Genomic DNA, 22,179 nt, shown 5'->3' on the forward strand with positions numbered 1-22,179 from the left:
AGTTGTCTCCTTGAAGCAGAGCCATATGAATGCAAGCACCATTGGAAACTGACAAGCAATTTTTGCATTTTCATTAACAGAAAAAGTTCTCAATTTGTAGGGAAAGGCATTTCCTGGAAGCTGGAAAGAATGAAAAGAACATGGATTATATGAATCAAAGTGATAGGAGCTACCATTTCAGGCTTAGACAAATCTCTTTGTCCATGATATTCCTGGCTTGTATACGATATCACAGAAAATGAAAAAAGAGTCATTCTAAGAAAGCTGAATCCAGGTTTTTATAAATTTTTCACATGAGCTTCTCTCTTTGGCATAAATGAGAGAACCCACATAAATATTACTCATTCATCTTTTTATTATAAAAATTGAATTGTTCAGCTGTTTTTCCATTGTCTACTACTATAGGATGACTACAATGGAACTCAGTAATACAATTTTCAAAGACTGTAATAAACTTGTCACATGAATGGATGATGTAAAAATTCCATTTCATTGGCTTTAAGATTTTCATAGGTTTCTCGTCTAGGAAGAAACCAATATTAGCACTGCTGGGAATCAAACTCCCTACTTGAAAGAGCAGTAGGAACAGTGGCAAAGACTGTGGAAACATTGAACATGAAAGGGAAAGATTTAGAGAATCAATCAACAGGAAACTGCCCAACATTCTCTCCCTGAAGAGAAACCAGCATATAAACCTGTTGTCTTTATTGCCTAGCTTGGAGCAGCACTCTCAGTGGGTTGAAACTTTGTTTACTTTTTTGATTCTTTCCATCTTTCTACCTGGAGCTAATTCCTGGCAGGATGCCATCAGGGTATTTAAACCCTTTTAGATCTCTGCCAAAAGAGAAAGAGCAGTTGACTGTGTTGAAATAGATATTATTAAGACATCTTTCATGTGAAACAAACCTGGAAACATGCAGGGATGAAGAACAAATAATTTGGGAGAAAAAATGACAAATTTTCAATGTTCTATAATTTGTAGTCCTTAAGAATAACTAATGTCTATATAATTAAGGTTGTGTTAGGCTAAATTTGAATAATGGAGCATTAAGGCTTTAAGCATCATGGAAAAAATCATGAAATAGTTTCTCATTGTTTTGCTAGTTTTCTACAGAATAATTAAGATATGTTAAAACAGTCCCTCATATATATGTGTGTGTATATAAACATATACATATATATGGAAATGAGGTATTGTTACTCTAAGAAAGCCACACCTATTGCTCTATATGAACCTGTGCTATTGTTCCACTATAATAAAGTTTAAAAATTATTCACACTGCACTTCAATATCCAAAAACATTAAGAGTTTACTTTTTTTCCCTATGATGCAAATAATTTTTTGTGACACCACAAAAACACCAGACAACTCCTTGCTGGCAGTGGTAGAACTTCTACAATTAGCGATTAACTGTCTGAAAGCTTTTCAGGTTAAAAAATGTATCCTTTCCAGTTTAAACAATACTTTTCATATAAATGGTAGACATTTTCAATTCCTTCAGATCTTGCAAGGATTTGGTCTAAGTTATATACTGCTCCCTCTTACAGTATTAAACCAATGTTTAATCTTAATGACTATATTTTTTCCTTTTGTTCACAGAGCAACACATTAGTCTCTGATCTGGATTTACAAAAAGAGCTTTCCTTCTTTCAGGAACATTGTCTTGTAAAGGGATCAAGAAAGTCACAACCAATCAATGATATCTTATTCTAGGTGATATATATGTTCTTTTCTTGAGTTCACTCTTGAGGAAAGACACAAGCAATTGATTTAAGGGCAGAGCTGGGGTAATTTAAATTTATCAGCTAAATGTGTTCACTGTAGTGCCTGCATGCTCACTCTGTCGTGTCTGACTCTTTGGGACCCCATGGACTGTAGCCTGCCAGGCTTCTCTGTCCATGGAATTTTCCAGGCAAGAATACTTGAGCGGGTTGCTACTTCCTCTTCCAGGGGGTCTTCATGACCAAGGGATCGAACCCAAATCTCCTGCATTGGCAGGTGGATTCTTGACCACTGAGCCACTAAGAAGTCTGTTCAATGTAGTAAATTTCATTGTAATCCTATTTTTCTCATCCTGAACAAAAGGAAATAGAAACATTGTTATGTTTTAAAAATATTCTTCTATTCTATCCCAGAAAGTGGGGAGGTGTTTAAAATTGTACAAAATACAGCCTATATAACACTAGGAAAAAAATAAGATTATTTTAATTCAATTATTTTTATTGTACTTCAGAGAAGATCTATTTCAGGTGGGTCTTAATAGCTATTTAGGAAAAAATATAGATCTAGTAGATGAATACAAATAATATAGCCACTGGAGTACTTATCCACCTTTTAATCTTTTACTAAAGTTTGGTATTTTATTTTCAAAGCAGAGATGTTCTTATGGCAGAGGTTCTGGGGGCAAAATGTAAGGAAGGAATATGATATTTTTTCATTTAAATCATACGTGTAAGGACTTTGGGTTGAAGATGGCAGAGTAGGAAGATCCTGAGCTCACCTCCTTCCATTATTATTGTTGATCACTCAGTAAGTCATGTCTGACTCTTTGTGATGCCATGGACTGTAGCACCCTAGGCTTCCCTTTGCTTCACCATCTCCCGGAGTTGGTTAAAATCTTGTCTATTGAGTCGGTGATGCTATCTAACCATCTCATCCTCTGCCACCCCCTTCTCCTCCTGCCTTCAATTTTGCCCGGCATCAGGGTCTTTTCCAATGAGATGAATCTTTTTATCAGGTAACTAAAAGTATTGGAGCTTCAATTTACAGCATCAGTCCTGCCAATGAATATTCAGGATCGATTTCCTTTAGGATAGACTGGTTTGATCTCCTTGCTCTCCAAGGGACTCTCAAGAGTCTTCCCCAGCATCACAATTTGAAACCATCAATTCTTCAGCACTCAGTCTTCTTTATGGTCCAAGTCTTGCATCCATACATGATTATAGGAAAATCCTTAGCTTTGACTACACAGACCTTTGTTGGCAAAATGATGTCTTTGGTTTTTAACATGCTGTCTAGGTTTGTCACGGCTTTTTTTGTAAGGAGTAAACATCTTCTAATTTTGTGGCTGCATTCCAGTCCATTTTAGTTCACTGATTCCTCATATGTCAATGTTCACTCTTGCCATCTCCTGCTTGACCATGTCCAATTTACCTTGATTCAGGGACCTAACATTCTAGGTTCTTATATAATATCATTCTTTACAGCATCAGATTTTACTTTCACCACCAGATGTACCCAAAACTTAACCCAGCCACTTCAGTCTTTCTGGAGCTATTAATAATTGCCCTCCACTCTCCCCCATTGGCATATTGGACACCTTTTAACCTGGGGGGCTCATCTTTCAGTGTCATATCTTTTTGCCTTTTTCATACTGTTCATGTTCACGTGGTTCTTGTGGTAAGAATATTGGAGTCGTTTGCCATTCCCTCCTCCAGTGGACCACATTTTGTCAGAACTCTTCACTATGACCCATCCATTTTGTGTTGCCCTGCGTGGCCTGGCTCATAGCTTCATTGAGTTATACAAGCCTCTTTACCATGAGAAGGGTGTGATCCATGAAGAGGCACTTCTTCCCATAGGCACACCAAAGCTACAACTATATATTGGACCACTATTTCTGAGAACCACCTGAAGACCAGAAGAACTGATCTTTTACAACTAACGCTACAAAGAAAAGGCCACATAAAATGGGTAGAAGAAGCAGAGAGGTGTACTACCTGAGGAGTGACATTTCAAGCCCCGTGTTGAGTTCCGCATCCCAGGAGACCTACATTGCAACTATGAGCCCTCATAACATCTGACTTTGAAAACCAGCAGAGAGCTCATGTTTGGGTGAGAGAGCTATTCTAAACTGAGACACTGAGACTCTGTTCTTAAAGGGCTCACATGAAAACTCACTCTCTTTAAGCTCTAGGGAATAGGCAGCAACTTAAAATGCACCCAGGTCATACAAGAAGGAGATCCATTGACTAATTTTAAAGTATATACCAAAAGGGAAGCAAGCATATGGAATGAAAGGACTGATGGAGCCTTTTTTGTTTTTTTTTTTTCACTTTTCTTGCACCTGGTAGGTCTGACACGGGCAGTAGGCATTTCTTTTGTTCTCCATCAACCTGGCTAACACTATGTGCCCTACCTTGCCATTTTGTTTTGTGACTAGAATCACCCAAACCACTTATTCAGTCCAACTGTATATCACCCAAACAGTGGGTGGCCCCAGCTGAAACTGGTGCTCCTCTGAACAGGTGCTCCTGCCCCTGGAGCTGGTCCACATACTAGCACACCCTCCTCCAAAGCCATGGTTGGGCCTGCGGCCAGTCACACCTGGGGCCAGCCCCAGACATCAGTACACCCACAGCAGATGCCGCTGGGGTCATAGACAGATAGACCAAGGACGAGTCCCACCTAGCAGTGAGCCCAGAGCAAACAGAGCTCAACCACAACAGGATTGCCCACACAGGGCACACATGAAATACCCCTGGGGTACCTGGCTTTGGACCCCGTGGACACCTTCTACACCTTCTGTTTCAAGACCTGGATATGTAGCTAATACACTGAGTATGTAGAAACAAAAACAGAGACTTAGAAAAATAAGGAAACAAAGGAATAACTTCCAGATGAAATTAGAAGATAAAAACCTCCAAAAAAAGAACTAAACTAAATGGAAACAAGTAATTTACCTCATAAAGAGATCAAAGTAACAGACATAAAAGTGCTCAGTGAACTCAGGGAGAAGAAAGGATGAACTCAATGATAATATCAACAAAAAGACAGAATTAAAGAAAAGAAAAATCAGACTGAAAAATACAGTAACCAAAATTTTAGAATATCCTAGAGGGATATTAACAGCAGATTTCATTATACAAAAGAATGGATCAGCAATCTGGAAAACAAGGTAGCAAAATTCACCTAATTACAACAGCAAAATATTAAAATAAAACAAAACAAAAATGAGGATAGTTTAAGGGATTCCTGGATTAAGATAAATCATAGCTATATTAACATTATAGGAATCCTAGAAGGAGAAAAGAGAAAGTTACAGAAAAAATATTTGAAGAAATAATGACTGAAAATTTCCCTAACCTGGGGCAGGAAACATGTATCCAAGTCCAGGAATTACAGGGAATCTTAAATAAGATGAACACAGAGAAGCCCACACTAAAGCACTTTATAATTAAGTTGGCAAAAATTGAAGAGAAAATCTTAAAAGCAGCAAGAAAAAAGCAAGTAGTTACATACAAGTGTCCCCCCATAGGACAATCAGCTGAATTTTCAGCAGGTATAACTATACTTACATCAGTCAAAACAGATTTTAAGGCAAAAAGAGTAATGAGACAAAGGTCATTATATGATTATCATAGTGTCAATATATCAAGACATATAATAATAGTAAATATATATGTACCCAACATTTAAGCACCTAAATATATTAGGTATATAATAACAGATTTGAAATAGACAACAACCTAGCAATCCTACTTCTTGTTATATATTCAAAAATAAAAACAGGATCTAAAAGAGATATTTTCATCCCTGTGTTCATTAAGGCAATGGCACCCCACTCCAGTACTCTTGCCTGGAAAATCCCATGGATGGAGGAGCCTGGTGGGCTGCAGTCCATGGGGTCGCTAGGAGTCGGACACGACTGAGCGACTTCACTTTCACTTTTCACTTTCATGCATTGGAGAAGGAAATGGCAACCCACTCCGGTGTTCTTGCCTGGAGAATCCCAGGGATGGGAGAGTCTGGTGGGCTGCCATCTATGGGGTTGCACAGAGTCCGACACGACTGAATCGACTTAGCAGCAGCAGCAGCAGTGTTCATTAAAGCATTATTCACAATAGCCATATGGAAATCACCTGTCAATGGGTGAATGAATAAAGAAAATTTGCTATATATACATATGATGGAATATTATTGAGCAATAAGAAAGAAGGAAATCGTGTCATTTGCAACAATGTGAATGAACCTTGGGGGTATTATGTGAGGTGAAGTAAGTCAGAGAAAGACAAATACTGTGTGAGGTCACTGCTATATGTAATCTAAAAAAGGTGAACTTATAGAAACAAACATCAGAGTTGAGGTTACCAGAGATCAAAGGCTTGGGGAAAATGGTGAGATGTTGGTTAAATGGTACAAAGTTTCAGATAAAACATAAATGAGTTCTGAAGATCTAATGGTGTTCATAATTAATGATGCTATGATTTATACAGTTGACCTTTGAACAACTTGATTTGACTTCATGGGTAAACTTATACTTGGGTTCTTAAAACACATATACATATTATAGTTCTATATAATCTGAGATTGGTTGAATCCATAGATGCAGAATTGCTGATACAGAAGGCCAACTGTAAAGTTTTATGTGGACTTTCAACTGTGTGGGGCTTCAGTGCCCCCAACTTTGTGCTGGTCAAGGGTCAACTGTACTAAAAAGTTGCTTAGAGAGTGTATCTTAAATTTTCTCATTTTAGAAAGTAAATGGTTATTAAGTGACATGATGTACATGGTAGCTAGTACTATAGGGGTAATCATTTTACAACTTATGTGTTTCAAATCAGCATGCTTAAATTTTAAACTTACACAATATTATATGTCAGTTATGTCTCAATAAAGATGAGAAAAATTGTCAAAAATTAGAAATTAAAATAGAATAGGATCCTATTATCATAAAACAATCAACAAGTATTTTATTTTTTTCTATTCTATTTTTCCTCTGTGTTTGCTACAAAAAATTTACTTTTTTTGCCAAGATCAGCTTCCTGTCATTAGCCTCATAGAATGTTTCAAAAATTATGCTCCATGTATCTTAATGGGCATATAATTTCCATTTAGGTTGATAAAACAATTTGGAAATCAAGAATGGTGACGATTGCAGAACATTGTGAATGTAATTGATACCACTATATTGTTTGGTTAAAATGCTAAAAATGATAAATGTAATGTTATATATGGCCAGTGTGTTCTCTTGGCAAAACACTATTAGCCTTTGCCCTGTTTCATTCTTTATTCCAAGACCAAATTTGCCTGTTACTCCAGGTGTTTCTTGACTTCTTACATTTGCATTCCAGTCCCCTATAAGGAAAAGGACATCTTTTTGGGGTGTTCGTTCTAAAAGGTCTTGTAGGTCTTCATAGAACTATTCAACTTCAGCTTCTTCAGTATTACTGGTTGGGGCATAGACTTGGATTACTGTGATATTGAATGGTTTGCCTTGGAAACGAACAGAGATCATTCTGTCGTTTTTAAGATTGCATCCAAGTACTGCATTTCAGACTCTTTTGTTGACCATGATGGCTACTCCATTTCTTCTAAAGGATTCCTGTCCGCAGTAGTAGATATAATGGTCATCTGAGTTAAATTCACCCGTTCCAGTCCATTTTAGTTTGCTGATTCCTAGAATGTCGACGTTCACTCTTGCCATCTCCTGTTTGACCACTTCCAATTTGCCTTGATTCATGGACCTAACATTCCAGGTTCCTATGCAATATGACTCTTTACAGCATCGGACCTTGCTTCTATCACCAGTCACATCCACAACTGGGTACTGTTTTTGCTTTAGCTCCATCCCTTCATTCTTTTTGGAGTTCTTTCTCCATTGATCCCCAGAGCATATTGGGCACCTACTGACCTGGGGAGTTCCTCTTTCAGTATTCTATCATTTTGCCTTTTCATACTGTTCATGGGGTTCTCAAGGCAAGAATACTGAAGTGGTTTGCCATTCCCTTCTCCAGTGGAGATTTCCAGAAAAACATCTATTTCTGCTTTACTGACTATGCCAAAGCCTTTGACTGTGTGGATCACAAAAAACTGTGGAAAATTCTGAAAGAGATGGGAATACCAGACCACCTGACCTGCTTCTTGAGAAATTTGTATGCAGGTCAGGAAGAAACAGTTAGAACTGGACATGGAACAACAGACTGGTTCCAAATAGGAAAAAGAGTATGTCAAGGCTGTATATTGTCACCCTGCTTAGTTAACTTATATGCAGAGTACATCATGAGAAATGCTGGGCTAGAAGAAGCACAAGCTGGTATCAAGATTGCCGGGAGAAATATCAATAACCTCAGATATGCAGATGACACCACCCTTATGGCAGAAAGTGAAGAGGAGCTAAAGAGCCTCTTGATGAAAGTGAAAAAGGAGAGTGAAAAAGTTGGCTTAAAGCTCAACATTCAGAAAACGAAGATCATGGCATCTGGTCCCATCACTTCATGGGAAATAGATGGGGAAACAGTGGAAACAGTGTCAGACATTATTTTTGGGGGGGCTCCAAAATCACTGCAGATGGTGATTGCAGCCATGAAATTAAAAGACACTTACACCTTGGAAGGAAAGTTATGACTAACCTAGATAGCATATTGAAAAGCAGAGACATTACTTTGCCACAAAGGTCCATCTAGTCAAGGCTATGGTTTTTCCAGTAGTCATGTATGGATGTTAGAGTTGGAATGTGAAGAAACCTGAGTGCTGAAGAATTGATGCTTTTGAACTGTGGTGTTGGGAAGACTCTTGAGAGTCCCTTGGACTGCAAGGAGATCCAACCAGTCCATTCTGAAGGAGATCAGCCCTGGATATTCTTTGGAAGGAATGATGCTTGAAGCTGAAGCTCCAGTACTTTGGCCACCTCATGCGAAGAGTTGACTCATTGGAAAAGACTCTGATGCTGGGAGGGATTGGGGGCAGGAGGAGAAGGGGACGACAGAGGATAAGATGGCTGGATGGCATCACCAACTTGATGGACGTGAGTTTGGGTGAACTCTGGGAGCTGGTGACGGACAGGGAGGCTTGGCGTGCTGCAATTCATGGAGTCTCAAAGAGTAGGACAGGACTTAGTGACTGAACTGAACTGAACTGTTATATATATATATATACTTTTTACAATAAAAAGTATATAAAAATCAACCAGGCATGTCTTAATTAAATGCAAAATCAATTTTTATGAATAAATATTACAAATATTATAATTCTAATATGCATAGATAGTAAGATCCAGACTTAATAATGGGAAAATTATTACATTGAGAAAATGTCTTGATTATTTTATTTTCTCATACATGAATTCAGTAGAGGTTTCTTTCCAAATTTCTCCTTGATAGGAATAGTTCTTGTAGCTGGGTCATTTGAGATGGGTTGTTATATCTCCTAAGGGCATCAAGGTTTAATACCACCTCTTTCACTTTCCTCAGAAGTGTTTCAAGGATATGCATGGTTCACTCAGTGTAATGATCTGGGACAATGGGGATGTGCACATCCTGTTTTGTGGCTGCCTGCAAATGAGACATTCATGAGTATTTTGATATTCATGAGTAAAATGAGCCAAGTACCACCATTTCCCTTCTTACAGAAAGCTTCTACGTATAAATAGTCAATTCAGACATGTATTTTAATATACTGTATACGTGTCCTGAATCTACTTTAAAAGGTGAATGCCAAGCAGAATAATTTCCTAGCATTATATCTTAATCAAGATTTATTGATTTTTTTCTACTTTAAAGCATTTTAGTGGCTTTCTGTCAATATACCAATGAATCTGATATTGCCAGCTACCATTATCCTATGAAAGAAATACAGATTAGGAAATAATCATAGGATTGCTTTTTATTACACTTTACAAAAAAAAAAAAAAACTACATTAATCAGAAATAGCTTTGAGGTTAAAAAATCTGAGGCATATGGTAATATAATATCATGGTTTATGTTTTTCTGTTTTTACAATAAAACTGGAACTAATGTAAGATCTGGAATAGAACTATTCTGGGATTACAGAAAATCAGAGTGCTGAATGATTTTGAAAGCAATCTCCCTATTTTTAATCTAGTATTTTTCAAATTACAAATTACATTTATATTTTTCCAAATTGGGGAAACAAAATATATAGGCATGACAGCAATAACTTGTAAATTAAGTATATTTTTAAAATTCTTTTAACTTTAGAGTGAATGCAGTTTAATTTGCTTCCACAAAAATTGTAAAATAAGAGTTTGCTCCTTTCTTATTTGGGAGAACTTATTAACATAAATGGACAAGGATTTAATGTTTAATTTAATATCTAAGAAAGAAATATATTCTACACAGTTCTTCTGTTAACCTGTGATTTATAGTTCCTTATCATCTCCCACTGCTCCTGATTTTAATGTCAAATTCTAGATGAACTAATACATATCAAAATGTCTTTCAGAAATTAAATATTTAATATATCCATTGAAAACCACAACGCGCTATATATGGTGTATTTAATTTGCTATTTGAGAATTTAAGTTCAGAAATCAGATGCAGGGCTTACCATATAAATGAATGACCTTGGGAAAGTTGAGTTAATCTCTTCATCTCATTTTGCTGCTGCTGCTGCTAAGTTGCTTCAGTCGTGTCCAACTCTGTGCAACCCCAGAGACGGCAGCCCACCAGGCTCCCCTGTCCCTGGGATTCTCCAGGCAAGAACCCTAGAGTGGGTTGCCATTTCCTTCTCCAATGCATGAAAGTGAAAAGTGAAAGTGAAGTCTCTCAGTCGTGTCTGACTCTTAGCGACCCCATGGACTGCAGTCTACCAGCCTCCTCCGTCCATGGGATTTTCCTGGCAAGAGTACTGGAGTGGGTTGCCATTGCCTTCTCCATCACCTCACTTTAGTCATTTGTAATAAAGACAATAAGAGGACCTACGAAAACAAAGAATCATTTTGCTGTGATTTTTCATCATGGGTGTTCATATGGGAATGTGTGTGTATATGTATTTAACAACAAATACTTAAAAACTATGATATGATATGAGGCAATTTGGTAGTATAGTTAACTATTTTAAAGAAAAAAAAAAATGACAGTAATACCAACAGAAACTCTATTCACTTAAACAATTGGGAAATGAATAAAAAATAAAAATTAATTCAAGTCCTTACAACTAATACTTTCACAGGTCTCTGCTTTAATGATATCATGACTGTTAAGATATAAAGCATTTCAAAAAGGACTTTTTAAAAATGTATACCTATAGTTCACTCATGTTGAGGTTTGATAGAAAACAGCAAAATTCTCTGAAGCAATTATCCTTCAATTAAAAATAAATTAGTTTAAAAAAGAAGAAAAAAATTATTTTTATAAAGATATGAAACTAGTGCTACTGTTTACTATACTGTTAAATATTAGCACTTTTGTGGAAGATGGGTCCTGAAAATTATGGAATAATTAGGCAAACATTTATTGTCCTCTTCAATGATTTAGATTGTATGGGCTTGGCAAATTAAAGCTTATTCTTGGAAAATAAATACATGTGAACATTTCAACAGTTGTCCTCCAAGCCTTCTGGAAGAATAAATGGACCTTGAGTACTGTGTTAGTCACTCAGTTGTGTCCAACTCTTTGAGCCCACCAGGCTCCTCTGTCCATAGTATTCTTCAAACAAGAATACTGGAGTGGATAGCCATTCCCTTCTTAAGGGGATCTTCCCAACCCTGGAAGTGAACCTGGGTCTCCTGCATCATAGGCAGATTCTTTACTGTCTGAGCCACAAGACCTCATGTGGGTATAAAGTAACATAATCTTTTGGAGTTCAAATATTTTAGCCATGAAATAATATCTCTAGGTGATATAAAAAGATATTAGTCCAATCAATGTTTCTAATAAAAATTTCAAAGTTACATGAGTAAGTAACTTTACATAAATTATTATATATCCATTTTATGGAATATCTTGCTACTGTTATAAACAAGGGAGTGGGGTTAGATATACTTAGCCATGAAAAATTTTAAGCTTATTTTTAGGACTCAAAAGCAAATTTGAAGATAGTACAATGGTATTAGTCCAGTTATGTACAAACTCACACACACACATATACATTCCAAAACTCTAACAGGTATTGCTATAGTATGTATATAAATGAAGATATAGATAAAGCATTTAGGAGGCCATAGATATTACCAATGACATCTCTTACCTCTGCAGAAAGAACTGAGGATGGTAGAGATCAGTAAAGAATATAATTTTATCCATGAATTTAAAATGTAAGAATAAAATACTACAACTGGCTGTAGAATATTTTATTCAGAACTTCTCATTGTTATTTGGTCATAGAAAAGGGTTCAGAGCAAGAAAAGAAAATCCATGTCCTAGGAATTTAATAGCTTTTTTTGAGAGCGCAAACAGGCCTAGAACTGTGTTCATTTCGAGCAATCAAATATGAGCGTCTATTGCCGACAGTTTGGAAATCAGATCTGAAAAGCCATTATGGTCACTGCTTGATATAATGAAGAAGGAATTGAATAAGGACTGCAAGTACTATGGAAAAAATAGACCTAAAACAGTGCTAGAGAAACACAACTGCATCAATAAATATGAAACTTAAGGGAGATGCAATATTTTAAATTTTCAAGAAAACCAACTGCATGTAAGACTATCTCTTTAAGAAAACTTAAATTAATGACTTCTATTTTATTCTAGTACATATTTCTTTAAGTCATACTTTAATTCCCTCAAATGCAACTTTGGGTACAAACCAGTTCTCATATTATCCCGATGCTTATCAGAGTAGACACACAATATATTTGAGATACTGGAATGGATTAGTACAGTGTATTAACTAATTTTGTGGCTCAAATGTCAGGTTCCCCAGGTTTTAATCTAGGCTTTACATTTCTAACTTTGGGCAAGTTACTTGGGCCACATATTCAAGCAATGAACACTATAAACTCAAATAAATAATGTGGAGATGAGACAATATGTTTGTATTAATCATCTACTGCCACAATAATTGAGCAAAGAAAAACACTACAAAATCTAGTGGCTTGTAATAGAAGCATTTATTTCTCATTGTCAATGCTGCAGTTCAGCTAAGATTCGACTGCATACTGTGGCTTGCATTCTGGTCTGTTTCATGTAAAGCCTTTTTTACAATCTTTGTCGGAAATCAAATTGGCAAGATTATTTGTATGAGTACAATGCAAATCCTTGCTTTCAGTACATGTTCTATCATGCTATTTCCAAAAGAAAATGATAAAGCTGAGTCTACTGCCAGTGGGAGGAGAATGTTAACATTTAAATGATGGTGTAAGAAGAAAAGAGTGAATATCTGCTTCATACTACCTAATTACCACACAGTACCCTCAAATCCATAAATGTTCACAACTTTCCCATATGGAAACAAATCTCACCTTCTTCCCAGAACACCCAAATTTCTTCATTTACAACATTAGGCTTAAAAGGTATGATGTTATGTATTGTGTTGGCCAAAAAGATAGTTTGGGGTTTTCTGTAAGAGCTTATGAAAAAACTCAAATGAACTTTTTGGGCAATTCAATATGTCAGGGTGAATATAGATTCTCTTGATCTTATATAGATTTATACATGAATGTTCTGCTTCCCTCCCAAACACTCATAGACATTTACACATAGGACACTGGTGGTACAGAGACATGATAATAATAGACAACCTTATCTAAAATAGAAGTAAAATGTATATATATATATGATGTACAGTATTTACTGATTCATAGCAATTCTGAAATCTCATTAGGTCAATGTTTACCATGTTCCTCTACATTGAGCATAGATACTATTTCTATCTTAGGTTCAGCATTAGTCCTGGGAACTAACTCCCATGTCCAGTGCCCTCCATAACCTCCTTAGCCACTTCTGGATAAGAAAATATGCTCTCTTGGTGGCAGGCAGTATTTTCAACCTAAATTCTGCTTTTAGATAGTTGGGATTTGAGGTTTCATTTGTCATTTATTTATTTTTTATGTTTTTGAATATTTAAATCTTTCTTTTTTTTGGCATGGTTTCTGTCATGTTTGACAACAAAAATCTTTCAAAAACTGTCTTTTTAAAAAGAAATTTGCTTTGGTTAATAGTTTAAATGTGATTTTGATGACATCTGAAGCACCTAGATTGAAAATAGAGGAACAGAATTCCTCCATGCCACCAGTCGCACTGTGAGCAGTCCTGCATATTATTTACCAGAGACGAGGCAATAAATACACAGAAAATAAAAATAACAGAGTAGGATGTGCCTCCCATCAAAGTGAAAATGGTATAAAATACATGTATTAATTTTCTGTCACTGCTATAACAAATTTGTTAGTGACAAAAAAAGAAACACACATTTATTAACTTATAGATTTGTAGGTCTGAAGTCTTGACATAGTTCTCTGAAGCTAAAATCAAGATGTCAGCAGGGTTGAATTCCTTTCTGGAAGCTCTGAGAGATAATTATTTTTTACCTCATCATTAACTTTGTTGGTAAAATTTATTTCCTTAAGTTTGTAAGGTGGCAGATATTTTCTTGCTGTCTGCCAACTTAGGGCTATTCCCAGCTTCTAGAAGCTGCTCAAACTTCTTGACTCATGGTCTCCTGCACCTTTGAATTCAGCAAACACATCTTGTTTTGGAACCTCCCGGGCTGATGTGTCAACAGTGCTGAATGATGATGTGCAAGCCACCCAGCGGGCTCCGCTGCTAAGCTGCTTCAGTCGTGTCCGACTCTGTGCGACCCCATAGACGGCCGCCAACCAGGCCCCGCCGTCCCTGGGATTCTCCAGGCAAGAACACTGGAGTAGGTTGCCATTTCCTTCTCCAACGCATGAAAGTGAAAAGTGAAAGTAAAGTCGCTCAGTCGTGTCCGACTCTTAGCGACCCCATGGACTGCAGCCTACAAGGCTCCTCCATCCATGGGATTTTCCAGGCAAGAGTACTGGAATGGGTTGTCATTGTCTTCTCCAGCGGGCTCTGTAGTGCTCCCTAAATATCCAAGCTTCCAATACGGAAGTGAAAACCGTGGCCCGTTTGAGTGAAGCAGCAGTTTCGGTACACTTTCCCAAAGGAAGGAAAGTCATAAGATTTATCACTTACAAACTCCTGGACAGAATGCAATGAGCTGGGGGAAGGGCAGTCTTCTGTCCCATGTCACAGGCAAGCAGGAGACAGACAGCAGGAGAGCAAACATCTGTGACTGGACTTATACAGTGGTTGGGGCAGAGGTCACTAATTTTTCACGGGTTCAGTTCTGAGTGGTTGTTTTTAAAGGAGTCATGAGGAAAGAAAGGTGGGAATCCTATAGTGGGGTCCATATCTAAATGTCCAGACTCTGGGTGCAAGCAGGGTTATCCTATTGTAAAATGCCTAGACCGCAGCTCAAATACGACTTTCTCATCACAAAGCAAGCTCCTTATTTCAAATCTCTTTCTCTATTTCTCTCTTCTACTCTTCTACCTTCCTCTTCCACTTTTAAGGACCCCTGTGATTATATATACACTCCAAACAAGGATATTATCTCTACTTTGAAGTCCTTATGCTTAATTGCATCTCCAAAGTTTCTTTCGTCAAATACTTCAACACATCCAGACATAACACCAAGGTCTTCTTTGCAGTAGGAGTGGGTCAATTATACTGTCCACCATGGCATATGTAATATTATAAGAGAAGACAATTATTTCTTTACAGTTGACACTCAGCTGCTTGGTAAAAATGTAAAAATAACATGGTTGCAGACTTTAAGACATGGTGATCTTTTTATTTATTTATTTATTTTTGCTAATTTAAGGAATGAGGATGAGAATTTTCACAGAGAAGTTGGATTTACTTATATCTTTTCAGTTGTTAACTTTTCTCAGAAATGTTTGGAAAAATGAATTACTTTTAAAATTGAAAGTAATATCCTGAGAAATAATAGTGTTGGAAAAAAGAAAAACTGGTGAAATAAAAATTAGCTGAGGATTAGTGTCTCTGAACATGAACATCCTTGCTTTCAAACTACAATTTTTGGAAAGTTGCTTGATAGCAATAAATACAAGGGCCTTTACTCAGTGATTTTACAGTTCCTCTATGTATTTTAGAATTCTATGACTTTCATATTTTTTTTAGTTGTAGCTATCAATGGCACCCCACTCCAGTACTCTTGCCTGGAAAATCCCATGGACAGAGGAGCCTGGTGGGCTGCAGTCCATAGGGTCACTGAGAGTCGGACACAACTGAGAGCCTTCATTTTCATTTTTCACTTTCATGCATTGGAGGAGGAAATGGCAACCCACTCCAGTGTTCTTGCCTAGAGAATCCCAGGGACAGGGGATCCTGGTTGGTGGCCGTCTATGGGGTCGCAGAGTCAGACACGATTGAAGCGACTTAGCAGCAGCAGCAGCAGCAGCATGGTCTTCATATTTAGACAGGATTTAAAATTTGGCATCTTGTTGAAACTTTTGCTTTAGAAGCAGTGTGTAAAATTTTGATATTACCCCCTTTCCAAAATAAAATCAGTAAAAACAGGCAGTTTAGTGAAACAATTCACTAATATCACCTGATAGCAATAAAGAGAAATGCTAATTATTTCTAAAGGTTAATTACATGATACTCCAAATTTATAAAAAGAAAATCCCTATGCATAGTTATGATCAAAATATTACAAAAATATACAAAATATGATAAAATATTAATTCAAATAAATATATTTGAAGATACAGCTATCAATTTTCAAAGATTTGATGGATTCTAGAATATAAGTAATTCTGGCCTTTCACAGATAGCAAGCTTAATCAAGGTTGCCCAACTATATACACCAGTAAACACCAAGGTTATATTTAAAGTCTAAACACCAAGGTAAAAATCTAAAGTACCTAAAAATCAAGATACAATCTAAAATTAAAATAAAATCTATAGTTACTCTAAATTAAAACGCATGACCATTAGATAATACACAATGCACCAGTGTTAGTAAATTGTGTTAACGTCACAGTTGCCAAACTGCTTAGTTTTTAATAAAGAAAGAAAATCGACATGGGATTTATATACTGGTGTATTTGCAAGGCTGAATAGAGGGGAAAACAACTTTTGTGTGAATGTACTAAATATTTTTCTAGGTGTGTGGTGAGCTCTTACAGAGACCAAGTTTTATAATCTGGGAATATTTAGGTTAATATGACTGAAATTGAAAGCAGAAGTAGAGCTTAAAAATCAGATACAAGATAATCCACGGTGTGGCTGTCAGTCTCTTTCCCCAGCCACCCATTTCCACCCATGTCATATTTAGCCACTTTCCACTGAGTTTCCTGAATATTCATTGGAATGACTGATGTTGAAGCTGAAGCTCCAGTACTGATGCCAAGAAGTGACTCACTGGAAAAGCCTCTGATGATAGGAAAGATTGAAGGCAGAAGGAGGGGAGGACAGAGGATGAGATGGTTGGATGGCATCAGCGACTCAATGGGCATGAGTTTGAGCAAGCTCAGGGATTTGGTGATGGACAGGGAAGCCTGGCATGCTGCAGTCCATGGGGCCCCAAAGAGTTAGACAAGACTGAGTGACTGAACTATGAACAAAGTGATGATGTTGACAAGGATGGTGGTTATTAATGAACTCAGTAAAATAAACTTTCCTTGACCAAGGCTGATGTTGCTAGAGCTGCTGTTGAGCATGACCACATCCAGAGCAAAAACTGACACTAAACACACTATGGCTCACTTCCTAGGGCATCAACCAGACACGAGGTTTTACATGGATCACATTGGAGAATTTCCATCATGGAAGGGGTAGTATATTTTTCCCACTGAAATAGACATTTTGCCTGGAAATGCATTTCCTTTTTCCGCCAGTAACACTTCTCTCACACAGCATTGCTTCTAACTGAAGAATTCATTTTACCGTAAATTAAGGTCAGAATTGTGCTTCTTGTCAAGAAATTCAATGATTTTACTGTATTCCTAATCAAGATGAAGCAGCTGATACGAAGGAATGGTGAGATAGTCTTTAATGATTCAGTGATAGCATCAAAATGAGGGTAATGTTTTATCTTACTGAGAAAAATCCTTTTCAATATGCTCAGAATCAAAGACCAACATTTAGTGTTGTCTCTACCAAAGCCAGGATTCACAGGACTAAAAACCAAAGGGTGGAAATGGGATGCTCCTCTTACCATTATCCTTTATCATACACCAGGTAGCACAGGTGGTGAAGAATCCGTCTGCCAATGTAGAAGATGCAAGAGATACAAGTTCGATTACTGGATAAGTAAGATCCCCTGGAATAAGAAATGGAAACCCATTCCAGTATTCTTGCCTGGAAAATTCCATGGACAGAAGAGCCTGGCAGTCCATGGGGTTGGAAAGACTCAGACACAACTGAGCGCGCACACACACACACACACACACACACACAAAATGTCTGCTTGACTACTTGTCAACTCCGAATGCCTCATGTCAGTCAACCAACAGACAAAGAGAGTGTTATACCAAGGTAAACATCTGACTACCAAGAGGAAATTATATTTCTACTACCCATCAGTGATAAGAGGAAATTTTGTTTGGCATGAAGGGTACACCTATTATTTGTATGCACTTGTTGTACTCATTAATGGAAAACTACCCTAATAAGCAATTTGCCAATGACTAAGATCCATCAAGAAAGAATACTTAGGTCACCCAATTAGGCAACAAAACAGGACCAACAGGGTTCACAATTCAGGACAAAGGGTGTAGCAATGAGCAGGTATGATCATACATATCATAAATAAGGGATAACCATGTTACTGATGGCAGAAATTAGGATTTTATTAGTTGTACTTCTGCCTTATTTTAATATGGATATGATTATAAATATATTAACCAGTTCTTTCCTTTTTTCTTTTATCCTCATCCATACCTTTACCTTTACCATCTACACTAAAAATCGTTTATAGTAGTTAACCTGAGATGATTAGATAGCATCACTAATTCAGTGGACATTAGTCTGAGCAAACTCCAGGAGACAGTGAAAGACAGGGAAGTCTGATGTGCTAAAATCCATGGAGTCTCAAAGAGTTGAACACGACTAAGCAACTGAATAACAACAACAAAAGCTAACATATTTGTTTCAACAATCCAAAGATAAAGATGTCCCTTTTATCAGCAAAATAAGTATTAGTGTGAGAATAATTGACCTTAGGGACACTGATTCATCTTTTGGGGAGATGATTAGTGTATTTGTGATTTTATCAAAGATAACTGCATCATAAAGAGATTCACTTAGACTAGGACAGTGAAAATGAGTTTGGAAGAATTGAGAATATGGGTGTAACATTGTATGAAGATGCATTTACAAGAATAAATTGTCCACCTATACATTTATGATATTGAAAACGATTTTATTTGGATTGATTTATTTTTCTGTTCATTATAATTTACTGATATTTAGTGAAACAGTTTTATTATTCTGGCAACAGATTTCTTCAAATTTAGAATTTTTTTCTTCCTTGGACTTTCTTTAGAAAATGGTCTAGTTCTATGGTGGCTATTTGTATAGACAGGGGTTTATGCCATTTTATTGCATTCTGTTGATTTTTCTGAACTTGTTTTGTATTACTATATATGCTTTTGGCTGATGCATTTAAAAGGAACTCAGTTACTATATAATTTAATGCGTTTGCTGGTTAGTATTGATTAGTCACTACATTGTAGTGTAAATCTTGATCTACCAAGAAACTTGCTTGGTTTTGCCTCCTATTACATAACTTTATAAATTAATACCTGTAAATGTCTCTTCATTTAAACTTTTATATATATTGGTTCATAGTTCAGTATACAAACTTAGACATTCCCATTGAATTCTAGTAGGCAGGCAGTCTGTCTGTAAGGAAAAAATTCCAGGAAAATGCCCTTGAAATAGCTTTCAAAATTTGCATAACGAAAACTACTGTTTTGTACTGCTGGGATGCATATTAAAGGACACCATAACTTACATCGAAACTGTAATTTACATAAGTAGTTTAGCATCAGGAAAAACAAAATCATTAGTTATACAGATTATAAACCAACAATGGAATAAGCATGATAATTCATACAAATAAATATTATGTTAATTTTAAGGGTAAAGGTCTAGCTTTTGTGAAAGACAGGATTTTTCTAATTAATGAATTAGGGAATGATGATGTGGGTCACAGCACCATACTTATTCACTGAACTGTTTTTCATGCATTTCTTTGCATCTTTGTTATGGGCTTCTCAAGTGTCTCAGTGGTAAGAATCTGCCTGCCAATGCAAGAGACGCAGGAGATTGCAGTTCAATCCCTGAGTCATGAAGATCCCCTGGAGTAGGAAATGGCAACCCACTCCAATATTCTTGCCTGGAAAATTCCATGAACAGAGGAACCTGGAAGGCTGAAGTCTGTGGAGTCGCAAAGAGTTGGACTTGACTGATACAAGCATGAATGTATACACCTATGTTACAATGCATAATACATCTAAACAGAAAAATTATATATAAGAAAGCACACAAATAACCCTGAGAATAATTAAAATAAAGAGTTATTATTTCTGTTACTACTAAGGATGTTAGTAATGGCTGCAATTTTATATTTTAAATTTATTTGTATTTGGGTCATATAACTTTATTAATATCTCTGAGAATGTATCACCATATCAATATTTTCTTATTGAATTAAAAAATAAAATACAATACAAATAATTAATTTATATTAAATTTATAATCATCCTCACATGTATACTGATGTTATACATATGAAACATGCTGTTTTATATAGTTCAATATATATTTTATATATAATACTGCACACTTTATACCATTGAGTTATTTTCTCTAACTTAACTCATTAAGAAATTATAGCAACTAAAATTCAGGAAATTATTGTGCAGAATGAGCTTATTTTAGAATGGATATTTCCTTCCTTTAATATCTTCATTTATTTTAAATTTCTTAATAAAGCTTTCTAAAGATATAGCTATCTCATCATCTAATACAATATACTGAATCATTTTCCCATAATACATTTGAAAGTATTTCTTTTCCATTTTAGCACTTCAATAAGACAGCTTAGAAAACTTGAAAACTCTACTTAAGAAAACCATGGGGATCAATATTTTAGAGCAGATTTATAGTGTTATATTTAAATTATTGCTTATAGTTCATTTTAAAATAGAAGTAGAAAATCTGACTCTTTCTTTTATAAATTATATAAAATCAAAGCTATTAGAACTAGAACCTGTCTTAAAAGACTGTCTCAATCAGTGCCCTCAATTTAATGATGAGAAAAGCAAGATCCAAAGAGACAAAGTGATTTTCATAAAGTGAAGAAACTTGACTCTAACTGAATAAAATTTTCTTAAAATGATATCTTGCTTAAGTGACCCTTGATGTTTACTGATTCTGCAGGAACATTCAATTCCTTGAATTCAATGTTTTGTTTTGAGGCTGAGACTTTGTATTATATTTTTGAGAGACGATTCACTCAATGTTTTAAAATAAATTCTCTGAGAAGTCACAGAAACATGTTTTTGATGCTATGTTAATCTCTCAGATCTGGTCTTATCTAACTTCTAATTTTTAGGTTAAACGCAAAAAAATCACATTTTGAGTTAGAAATAATTTCTATGCATTAGGTATCATCTAGCAGATGAGTATTTGGAACACTTTTTACTCTTTTTTGATTAAGCCTCAAGCATTTTGAAATAGTAGAGAACAATGTTCCCTCAGACATCCCAATGCACACCTCACCTAAAAGTTACCGGTTTAATGAGCTGTCGGCAGTAAACCTATTTCACGCCTTCTCTGGGACACAATTTTAATGGAAGGAAAGGTTGGTGGACCCATAGGGAGGTTGTCATGACAGTGACTTCATAGAAAACCAATAGAATGGAACACTCACACATAACCTAGGAAAACTATTAGCCAACTTCTTTAGTCACTGAGAAACAAGATTAAGACTAAAGGATATAGAAGTATAGTAGGTTAAATACTTTCTTTCAATTTTTGTGTAGATATATATTCTTCATTACATTTATTTTGCCTATATTTATTAACAAATGCAGGATTTTGTAGGGTAATTCTTCAATGCTTTTTGTTTTCTTTCTCAACATTTTAAGAGAGATTAAGTACTTTACCTGGCTAACCTCTGAATAATCTAATTATGTAATAAATGTTAAAGAAATGAAACACAAAATACTTATTTTTGGTTGGGAGCAGTAAAAAGTATTTAAGTGATGAAACTGGTAGATTATGCCAATTTATATTACTTTACATTATATATAGAAATATTCTTAAGTACGACATTAAATGGTTTTGACAGCCTTGCTACTAACAGATACTGGAAGGAAGCTTCAATTTTACTGTGTCAGAAGAAAAAAATTAAGCACAAAGTGAATACTCCCTACATTTCAAAAAATTCTACTTTGAATTCAAACATATCCACTTACTAATACTGCTAATTTTTG

The 22,179-nt window shown here is 36.0% G+C and overlaps 1 long non-coding RNA gene across 1 annotated transcript; it reads right to left on the reverse strand.

Moving 5' to 3' along the window:
* Nucleotides 1-9,016: 9,016 nt before the first annotated feature.
* On the reverse strand, nucleotides 9,017-21,588 carry LOC112442955 (uncharacterized). Its single transcript, XR_003031188.2, has 2 exons — nucleotides 21,464-21,588; nucleotides 9,017-9,273 (listed from the first exon to the last, which is right to left on the reverse strand). It is a non-coding gene; the product is annotated as an uncharacterized lncRNA (long non-coding RNA).
* Between the last annotated feature and the right edge of the window lie 591 nt (nucleotides 21,589-22,179).

Source organism: Bos taurus, chromosome 20 (genome assembly GCF_002263795.3).
Source record: "Bos taurus isolate L1 Dominette 01449 registration number 42190680 breed Hereford chromosome 20, ARS-UCD2.0, whole genome shotgun sequence".
NCBI classification, from domain to species: Eukaryota; Metazoa; Chordata; class Mammalia; order Artiodactyla; family Bovidae; genus Bos; species Bos taurus.